Here is a 10,644-nt window from a genome sequence, read left to right as displayed (position 1 = left end):
GCAAAGACTTAAGTGCACATAATATTGCATGCACACAATGTCATGAAATTACTCTCTTGGAGAGTTTGAATCATGTTCTCTTCACAGTAGTGCTGGTGACACTCACTTGTAGTGGTCTAGAGAGAGCCCCCAGTCCAGTGATGCCAGCTGCCCCACGTCTTCCTCATTTCATTCTGCACCTTACGTCTTATGTTGTGACTGCTAGTCTCTTAGTACCGTACTAGAACTGCTGTTTGATCTGCAAATAGCTCTGGGGCTCTTTGCTTATAACTGCAGAAATTGCAATCTTTCAAGAACAGAGACATTCTGGCTTGAATGGACTGATTTATCTCAGGTTCCTATGAGGTTTCCTGCTTGCTGTTCCACAAATCTGCTTTGGGACTGTTGGGGGTGTAATTCTTCTCTAAAGAGAAAATATTCACAGAATGCCTGCCAGGGGTGTGGTAGGGGGATTTCCTAGATAACCCAGGAGAGTCTTCCTCACTTGCTAAAGTACCCTTTCTTGGAGGATGTATCCTGTCTCCCACTATCAGCTGTGTCCCCCCTTGTCCTCTTCTGTAGCAGTAAGAACTTAACCCTTAGTAAATATGGGTTAAACTTGGAACAGAAGATTCGGATTTTCACAGGGCTATTTATTTGCTTGACTCAGAATGATCATCTTCCCTTATTTTCAAAAATGTCTTTCACATACAAAATATAACAAAATTTTGCAATACCACATCAATAATGATTTGAAGTTCCACATACATAATTTTATTTCAATCAAGCAGCATCTTGCAAGAAAATAAGATTTTATAACCCATGTGGTTGGTGATGGTGGCCTTCACACACAAACAACCAAGCAGAGCATTGCTGAAACTCACAGTGAGAAGCCAAAAAAAAAAGGATATTTTTGAATTAACATCATAATAGCAGTTCTCAAATGTTCTCAAAACCTGTTGAGGTGAAAGCAACCTGGATTTAAATCAGAAGCCCTTCCACCAGCCCAGAACAGGAATCTAAGCTGGCTATTGAAGCTTTCTGGGCCTCAGTTTCCTCACTTGTAAATAGGAATTAATGATAACTACTTGACAGGAGTATTGTGAGACCAGATGAAATGAAGACAAGGGTGCAAGCTGATTAGATACTGTGAAGTGCCATATAAATAAAAGGCAGCATGACTCTGTCAATATGTCCTGAACATAACCGTTTCTAGCAGGAATATGCCCTGGCCCTACTCAGCAAGCCTAGAGCTCCTTTTCTCTAGTCCAGATATGTTCAAATTACAAGGGTAAGCCTGGTTTTGAGATGTAAACCATACAATAGATCTTTGTACTAACCAAGATTACTAGAGTCATCTTTCATTATTTCAGAAAGCCAACTGCATGCCCACCCCCCAAGTTTTGACTCTAATATGTGTGTGTGTATATATAGATATAGATATATAGATATAGATAAAGATATAGATATAGATATACATATAGATATAGATATAGATATAGATACAGATATAGATACAGATATAGATATAGATACAGATATAGATACAGATACAGATACAGATACAGATACAGATACAGATACAGATACAGATATAGATGTTTTATTCAAAGTTGAGATTACACCTTCTGGTTGGTTCCTCCAAGTGCAGGTGAGTATTTTTTCTTCTTCTTGTTTCTTTTTGTTTTCAGAGTTCAAACTAATTCAAGTCTGCAGCGGCTTGCTCGGTCGGTAGAGGTGGGGTCTGGCTGCAGACGAGGGGCCGGTCCAGCTCAGGACGAGGGGTCGGTCCCGCTCGGGACGAGGGGTCGGTCCCACTCGGGACGAGGGGTCAGTCCCACTTGGGACGAGGGGTCGGTCCGGCAGCAGACGAGGGGTCGGTCTCACAGGGGTTGCACGGTTCGGCTGACGGGGTCACCCGGCAAAGCCGGCGACGAAGGGGTTGCCCAGAGAAGCAGGCGACGAACTGGGGACAAGGGAGGCCAGGCCCTTGTCGGGGGCTCTCAGGACTGGAGGGCGCACGGCAGAAGAACTACCGCGGAGACGAGGTAAACACGCAAGTCCACTTTATTGAGGGAGAGGCAACAGTTTTATAGGGGCTGGGGAAGGCTGATTGGTCGAAGCCACGCCCTGTTCTGATTGGTTGCCGGCGAAAGGTCAGTGGGCCGTACTGAACGGGGAAGGGGTGGTGGTTAGGGATTGGCTGTCGCTGTTGCTGGGGGAAGGGGCAGGGTTTAGGGATTGGTGGCTGCTGTTGCTGGGGTGGAGGGCAGACTTGAGTTTCCCGCCCACGCCTGGCTGTTGCTGCTGTCGGGGGGAGGGAAAAGGGCAGACTGGATTTTTCCGCCCACTCCTGGCTGTTGCTGCTGTCGGGGGAGGGGAAAAGGGCAGACTGGAATTTTCCGCCCTGCGCCTGCGCAGGGAGAAAGAAGAAGAAGGGTGCCGCCCCACAGGCATCGTGTGGCGCCATCCGGGAGGAGGGGCGGCCGCGGAAGCATGGCTGCCGAGAAGGGGAGACCCGAGGGCACTCTGCGCCCATGCCGAGCTTCCTTCAGGGGTGGCGGTGAGTCCGACCAGCCACCCTATTACGGGGGCAGCGGCTTGGCCTGCCGCGGCTGCTCCCCCGCCAGGCCAGCAAACCACACTTCAGCCCGAGGGGTGACCGCACAAGTCTAAAAAGTATGCTTACAAACCCACAGTGAAGTTGAGAATTGATATTATCTGAAGAGTTAAAAAGAAAGATTTCATTCATCTCATTTAGACAATTCAAACAAAGAATGCTGTGAATGTGAGTCCTTCAGTAAATGCTTCAGCTTTCCACCTTAATTTTCTTGGGTAGAAAATCTTACTGTCCTCATTTTAGTTAAAAAATGTCTGCCCATTCCAAAATTTCTAAGAGATTTGAAAGATAGTTTCACTTGTTCTATGAAAATGTTGCTAGGTCAGAAAAATCAGAAAGGTGCTATTCCTCTTGGCAGAGAAGAAGATGAGAGGCTATTCCTTCTTTTTCATCCAAAATCCCAGTTTTATTCCCCAAAATTAAGGAGAGTTAAGTATAAGAAACTGCTTCCCTCAACTTTAACAGATTCCCTGAAGGCCAGGACTTGACTAAAAGGACAGGTTATTTGTGATGGCAAGAGAAAGCCATTATTTTTCTTCTACCTGCTCCTCTGGTGATGATTTCCAATTGTGCAGGAAAGGGTAAGCTGAGCAGGCCTGGGTTGCTAAAAATATACATATTCCTTAGAAAGGCGCATTCCCTCAGAACTGGCTCTCAGCTTGCTCCTGGGAGCTAAATGCTGAGCCCTTGGGATATTCTGCCTGGTAAGAGTGTTTTTTATTTTAAATGTCTGAGGCTTATGGCTACAGTTTGATCAGAGAGCTTGCGCTAACAATGTGATAGATGGTGAAAGCCTATTTTTGTATGCCTGGAGCCTTGGGCCTCATGATACCAGTTTCATCAGATAGTTTAAGTTTGCAATATAATTTATGGTGAACATCTGTTTTAGCCCTGGGAGGAGTAGAATCTGAGTATTTGGGGGTCAGTTGAGCAACACTTTGTGACTGACCCCCTGTGAAAATCCTGGACAGTAAGGCTTGGATGGACTTCCCCACTGGCGGTACCTGGCTTATATCGTTACAAATATTTTCTGGGAGAATTAAGTGCATCCGTGTGATGCACTAAGAAACCAGTGGCGCCAATGGTTTCTTCTGGACTTTGCCCCATGAGTCTTTTTTTTTTCCCCTTTGCTAATTTTTATCTGTCCTTACACTCTACTAAACTGAGTATAACTACTTTTCTGAGCCCTGTGATTCCTTCTTACAAGTCATCAAGTCTGAGGATGGTCTTGGGGGCCCCTTTGCCCATCAGTCAGCAAGACGCAGTTGAGGCCCACTCACGTAAGGCAAGGTCCATGCCCAAGACACGGGAGCAGCCTTACCTTGCTCTTGACTCAGACTTTAGCCTGAAAGATACTAGTATCTCTCCATTAAATAAGAGGGTTTGACACTGAGATATATTATCACGTTTTAAAAGGATCCATCAGTTTTCTGTTTTGTTGAGTGTTTTGGAGTGTCTGAGAGTTGACAAAGATGAAAAGCTGTGCTATTTGAGAAACTCTTGAGGAAAATAGGAATGCTTCACCGGGAGTAAAGATCTAAGGAGGGTGGTCACCTGCAAATTTGGAGTATTCCAGAAAGCAGGATCAAGGCCAACAGGAGATCAGCTCAATATAAAAAAAAAGACTTTCTAACACCATCATTCCAAGGAATGGTTAACTCCCGGGTTAGATCATAGCAGAGACTGGACAAACACCTGCCCTGATTCAAGAATCAGATGAATCAAAATGTTTCAATATATCAAAAATTACCAAATGGGCAAAATCTCATCGATTCCTGATATTCTACACAAACTTAACTAAAAAAAAAAATGTGTATAAGTGCTCTCTTGTGAATTGGTCTTCACAAAAGCGTTATGAGAGTGAATAGTGCTCAGCTCATATAATACTTAGATATATTTATCTTCAGGAGAGAGAATGTGTGAGTGCTGGCATGTACACCTATGTGTATAAACAGAGAGGCTTGTAGGTCAGTACTCAACACAGAATAAATAAGCATAGAAGTAAAAGAGAAAATGGAAATATGAGATTTGCTGATCACTATGATTTTTCTTGAGAGTTTACCAACAACTGAAATTATAGGATGTAACTCCATTTGTCTCAGAGGTTCACCTCTGCACTTTCAAATGAGGCCATTTGATTGAAGGAAAGTAGGAGAAAGAGGAGCAGGAAGATGTAGAGGAGAAAGACTAGGAGGTAGAGAAAAAGGAGACGGATTTACAAGGCTACAGACTACTATGTTACACATATTTCATATACATTAATTTTTATATACATGTGTATACCTAGCGAGACAGTGATTATTAGTATCATTCCCATTTTACATTTGAGAAAAGGGAAACTCAAATAAGTTAAAAAGGTAAATTAGTAAAAGGCAGACTTGGGTCTCAAACCCAGTTTAATCTGCCCATGAATCTCTGCTCTTTTCACCACGCCCTGTTCAAAGGAACATTCACATGCTTTGGGCTCTTAAACTGGTTTGAAACCTTTCCTTTGCTTGTGCCAGGTGGGAATTTGAATCAACAAGCCAAATACATTTCTAATCGGACAGAAGAAATACCGCCTTTCAAATCCACTCAGTCAGCAGTAGGTATTTTATGGTCTTCATGATTATCCGTCAAGACAGTTTTCAGTTACTCCAAGATGAGTTTGGTTAAAACTAGGGATTTGAGGGTGCAGTCTGTAAAGAAATAACACCCGATGGGGAACGACAAAGATTTTGTGTATGTAGCAACAAGGAACCTTCACCCAGGTATAAGTATTACTTAACTGGAGTGAAGGATGAAGACCTCACAGCGCCAGCTCTTCCAACGCTGCCTATTGTTCTTTTATTGGTCTCTGTCAACTATGCCCTTTTTAGTTTATTCAGTTTTGACAGTTTGTGGACCATGGTGGAGACACACCTCAGCGTGTTTTCCGCAAGAGCTCTCCCTGAGACCAGCTCACGATTCCAGAACATTGACTGAGCATTTGCAGCATGCATACAGCAAATGGAGACAAAAAGATTTCTTCCCATCTGGCCAAAGAGGAGACAGGACCCAGGGCTGCCCTGGCCGCTGGTGGGTCCAAGGGATCTGCTTCAGTCCAGTAGAAAATGAGGCTAAAAGTGCCAAGCCACTGCCAGGTACATCGAGGCCTGAAAGACAAAGAATGGTAACCCTTTCTCCCCAGGCCGCTTCCGATGAAAGAAACGAATACTGAAGAAGGGGAGACCCGCCTGCCGCCGCCTTCCACCCGCTCAGCTCCCGCCGTGCAGCGACGCTCCAAGGCCTTCCCGCCGAGCGCCACGCTCTGCGCCTGAGCCCCGGCGCCCTCCTCTGCGCACCTCCACCCCTCCTCCCGCACCAGTCCCCGGGGCGCCCGCCTCCCTGCGCGCCCCTCCCGCCGCGGGCGGCGCTCGCCCGGGCTCCCGGGGGAGCAGCGGCCTCCAGCTTCCCGGCGCCTCGCCCCGCGACAGACCATGCCGAAGCCGGAGGGCTGGGTCGTCGCTGATGGAACGCTAAAGGACAGCGCGGTCTCCTGCCGCACGGAACGGCTTACTATTTCATCCTTATCGCCCGCTCATTGTCGGACAGCCCACGCAGGGCAGGAAAGGCTCCCGAGGGGACGGCGGGCCCCCCCCCCCCCCCCGCCCGGGTCCCCCGCCCAGGTCCCCCCCCCGCCCGCGCCCCCCGCCGCGCGGATCCGCCCGCCGCGTCTCAATGCTGCCCCCTGCTGGACGACCGGGCCACGGCGACGCCCCGGAAGCGCACGCGCAGCCGGCCCTGACCGAGCAGGCTGACCTTGAAGGAAGAGGAGACGGGAGCTAAGGCATATATCCTGTAGGAACGGGGACACGACAGTAATTCACCTCCTCCGAGGCATCCGGGCCTCGCTGGAATCTCCCTCAGCTGCTCCTGCCGCTGCGCCTTCCACCAGGTCTCAAGCAGTCAGTGCAGACGGTGGAATAAATCAGAAGCCATGGTCCCCGGCGACTTTCCTCCCTGAAACAAACGTGTGGGACATGGGGGGTGACTTCCAAATAAGAAAGGGCAAAACAATGCCAGGGAGGCCAAAATTAGGGGTCGAACACAAGGCGCCCAGATTCAGCGACAAATTATGCCGCTCCCAGCCATAGCTCTCCAGCCAGCCGCTCTCTCCACCTCCCCCTCCTCTCGCGTCAATCCAGCTTCTCACTGGCCTTGCTGCCTCCAGCCTTCCCCTTCCAAGTCCTTCCATGCATTGCCAGAGGGATCTGCTTTAATGACTTCCTTCACGTACCTAAGTTCTTAAAACAGTGCCTGGCATATACCAGCACTCCAGAAATTTTAGCTAGACACTTAGTTGAGTCTCATCAGGCCACACCCCTGACTAAACACTTTTACGTGTTCCCCTCCCCGGGATAAAATTAGCTGGCCTCGGCCAAACTCGCGGCCTCTTCTTCAAACATTTTCTCCAACTTTACCTACCAGCAATCTAACTTCCTGGGTTTCTCCCCTATGCCCTCTGTTTCTTCTCTCAGCATCTTTGGTAATGCTAGCCCCTTTGTCTAACAGACCCTCTCTCCACCTCTTCACCTATTTATTTTTAAGACTCAGCCTTGCTGACAACTTCACTCCTTCAGGAAACCTTCCTGACTGCCACATGCAACCAATCTTTTTGGTTTAGGGCCCCTCTTCTGCATTTCCCAAATGCACTATACTTAATTATACCCTCCTCAGAGATTAAGAATTGTCTGTGTCTGTGTCTGCTCTCTGGGTCTGAGGTTCTAGAATTCCAGGCCTGATTTCTTCATCTGTATAAACCCTGTCACCAGCACAGGGCCTAGCAGGAGCTTTGGGACTCACCAAGAGTTCATTGCACGAGGAATGAAAGATTGCACGAACAAGAGAGGCCTTAGAAGCACGCCCCCGCTCCAACCATCTACTTACACCTGCCAAGTGGAGAGTCGTGTGGCTCAGTCTGCTCCTTTGGCGGCTGCGAAGGCCAAAGCAATTACTTCCCGGGAGGCTTTGGCCTGTCAAGTTCACCTGGAGCATCCACTTCTTTAATTAGATGATATCGGCAACATCAAGCCTAGCGACCTTGGAAAGGGAAGTTGTTATTGAAGGTGGAGGGAAGGAGAAAGTAATTGGAGAGACTTGAGGACTTGGCAGAGAACAGGTCTGGCAGGAGTGCAAACTTTTAGAGCCAGGAGGGCTTCATGAGGGCACAAGGCACACTGCGAAAGGGGAAAGACCGGGGAATTTTAACAGACAGGATTAGAGGTTGGGAAATCTACAGTGCTGGATTTATCTGCCAAATACTTTTTTATATTTCCTCTAAACCTCATGACAATGACACAAAATAGGTATGACTATTCTGAGTTTATAAATAGGAAATGGATGGGAAGCAGACGTGGCTCAACAAATGGAGCATCCGCCTAGCATACAGGAAGTCCAACGGTTCGATACCCAGGGCCTCCTGGCTTGTGTGGTGAGCTGACCCATGCGCAGTGCTGCTGCGCACAAGGAGTGCTGGCCCACGCAGGGATGCCCCCACATAAGGGTGCCCCCCACGCAAGGAGTGGCCCTCGTGCAAGGAGAGCTGCCCCACGCGAAACCGCAGCCCTCCCAGGAGTGGTGCCACACACACATGGAGAGCTGACCCAGCAAGATGATGAAACAAAAAGAGACACAGAGTCTCGGTGCCACCTGATGAGAATACAAGCAGACACAGAAGAACATATAGCAAATGGACACAGAGAGCAGATGGGGCGGGGGCAGGGGGAGAGAAATAAATAAATAAATAAATCTTTAAAAATAAATAAATAAATAGGAAGTGGAGGCTCAGGCGGCTTGGTTCCATACCCGAGGTCATACAGCTGGTAAATGATGGCACCAACATTCAAATGCGGGCCTCTGACACTCCAAGGCCCATGTTCTCCCACTGCATTAGTGATTGCTAGAGGCACCTGGAGCAAGCAGGTACCAACCTCCTGCACTCTTAAAGACCACTCTCTCCTCCGTCTTCACTGGGAGTCCTGGTGGATGCGCCAGCTGAAATGTACCTTATCCAATGACCAAGGGTCTCCTAGAATTCAGACCCTCTCCCAGCTCCCAGGCTGGACTTGCCCTTGCTCACTAGATAGAAAGGGGATCAATAACTTCATTTCCCATCTTCCTGGAAGATAGCCACACTCACACATCCCAGTTTACTTGAACTAGTGGGATACTGCCTCATTTATCTTTCTCCATTCCACAATGCCATACTTCTTTAGGCACCACTGGGGTTTTACAGCAGTGACTCAGGAATTCTCATCAACTAATGCAGTCTCCAGAAGAGAAACCTGAACTCACAGATCCCTGCACATTGGTGGTTCAGGAAGACCGAGACCTCCATCTCAGTTCACATCACGAAATCATACCATTACAACGGTGTTATAGCCCACTCTCTTACAGCTAACGATTTGAGCGCACTGTTTCCGGCATCTTCCCTTGACATGAAGATCCACCAAATTCCACATGCATCCAATAGGAGCCTCATCTATACTGGGCAACATTCAGAAACAATAGTCTAGGAGCACGGATTCTCAAATGTAAATGTGTATCGCAGTCACTCGGAGTGCTCATTAAGGTACAGATTCTTGGGCTCCACAATGCCAAGAAATTTGGATTCAGTGGAGAAATCTGAAAATTTGGATTTCTAACAAATTCCCAAGGGATGCTAATGCTACTGGTCCAAGGTTCTGTTTTGAGAACCATGCTCTAGAGCAATAACAGCCAAAGAGAGTAAGCCAGGAGTAGAGCCTGGGAGAGACAGGGTCCATCTGGAGCTCTCTCGGAGTAGCCTGAGGGGCTCCATCTTTTAACTTATAGTAATCACCAACACATGTGCATATCCACAAGAGTTACTTTTCTTTTGTTCTTCACCGGCAAAGGACACCAATAGTCTCTAAGCCAGTCAGGGCCCATGTGTTGGCTTTGCTAGGCTGCTATGACAAATATTACACAATGGGTTGGCTTAAACAATGGGAATTTATTGTCTCCCTTTCAGAGGCTGGAAGGCTTCCTTCCTCCTGAGGTGATTGGGTTCTGGCTGGCTTGAAATCTTTGGGGTTCCTTGACTTTCCCATTACAAGGGGATGTCCTCTCCTTTCTCTTCCAGGTTCTGTTGACTTCTTGCTTCCACTTTCTCCTGCTTTTCTTTCTAAAACGTTTGGAAAGAAATGCATCCTGATTCAGTTGACCATACCTTTAACTAAAATATCATCATCGAAAGGTCCCATTTACAATGAATTCAGACCCATAAGCATGGGATCAAGATCAAGAACATGTTGTTTCTGGGGTACATAATTCCATCTGTCACATTTCATTTAATGCAAGTGACAGAAAACCTGACTCCAACTGACTTTTGGGTAAAATAAAAACAAATACACTGGTTCCAAAAATGAGAAGCCCAGACCTCGCTTGATTGGATTTAAAATGATGTCATTAGAACTTGCTCTCTTTTCTCTTTCTCTCCCCTCTATATAGTCTTCCTTGTCAAAAAAAAGCTCTTCTGGGAATAGAATGTGGCTCAAGAGTTTGGGCTCCTGCCTACCATACAGGAGATCTGTGGTTCATTTCCTGGTGCCTCATAAGGAGGCCAGGAGCTGGCTCAATGGGCAGGTGCAATGAACTGACACAACAAGATGACACAACAAGAGACACAAGAAGAAAACATAATGAGAGATAACAAAGCAGGTAACGGAGGTGGCTAAAGTAATTAAGAACCTCCCTCCCACATTGGAGGTCCTGGGTTCGGTTCTCCGTGCCTCCTAAAGAAATAAAGAAGATGAACAGACACAGCAAGTGCAAACAATGAGGGGAAAGGAGAGATAAATTAATAAATCTTTTTTTAAAAAAAAGCTCTTCAGTTGGGTCTAATGATGGTTATTGAAATCATCAACCTTGCAAACTCTCACATTAAAACCCTTCCCAGGATTCCCAGCAAAAATTTCATTGGTTCTCATTGGCTGAAACTGAGTTGAGGGCCTCATTGCTGAAGCAGGGATAATGAACAAAAGCAATGAAACGATTAGGCTCTG

The 10,644-nt window shown here is 47.1% G+C and overlaps 1 long non-coding RNA gene across 1 annotated transcript; it reads right to left on the bottom strand.

The window, feature by feature from the left end:
• Positions 1 to 730: 730 nt before the first annotated feature.
• Positions 731 to 6,878, bottom strand: LOC111762148 (uncharacterized). The gene is made up of 2 exons (XR_002795333.2): positions 6,448 to 6,878; positions 731 to 5,733 (listed from the first exon to the last, which is right to left on the bottom strand). It is a non-coding gene; the product is annotated as an uncharacterized lncRNA (long non-coding RNA).
• Between the last annotated feature and the right edge of the window lie 3,766 nt (positions 6,879 to 10,644).

Source organism: Dasypus novemcinctus, chromosome 14 (genome assembly GCF_030445035.2).
Source record: "Dasypus novemcinctus isolate mDasNov1 chromosome 14, mDasNov1.1.hap2, whole genome shotgun sequence".
Lineage (NCBI taxonomy): Eukaryota > Metazoa > Chordata > Mammalia > Cingulata > Dasypodidae > Dasypus > Dasypus novemcinctus.
The sequence above is the reverse complement of the archived record's forward strand: the minus strand, read 5'-3'. Positions and strand labels throughout refer to the sequence as shown.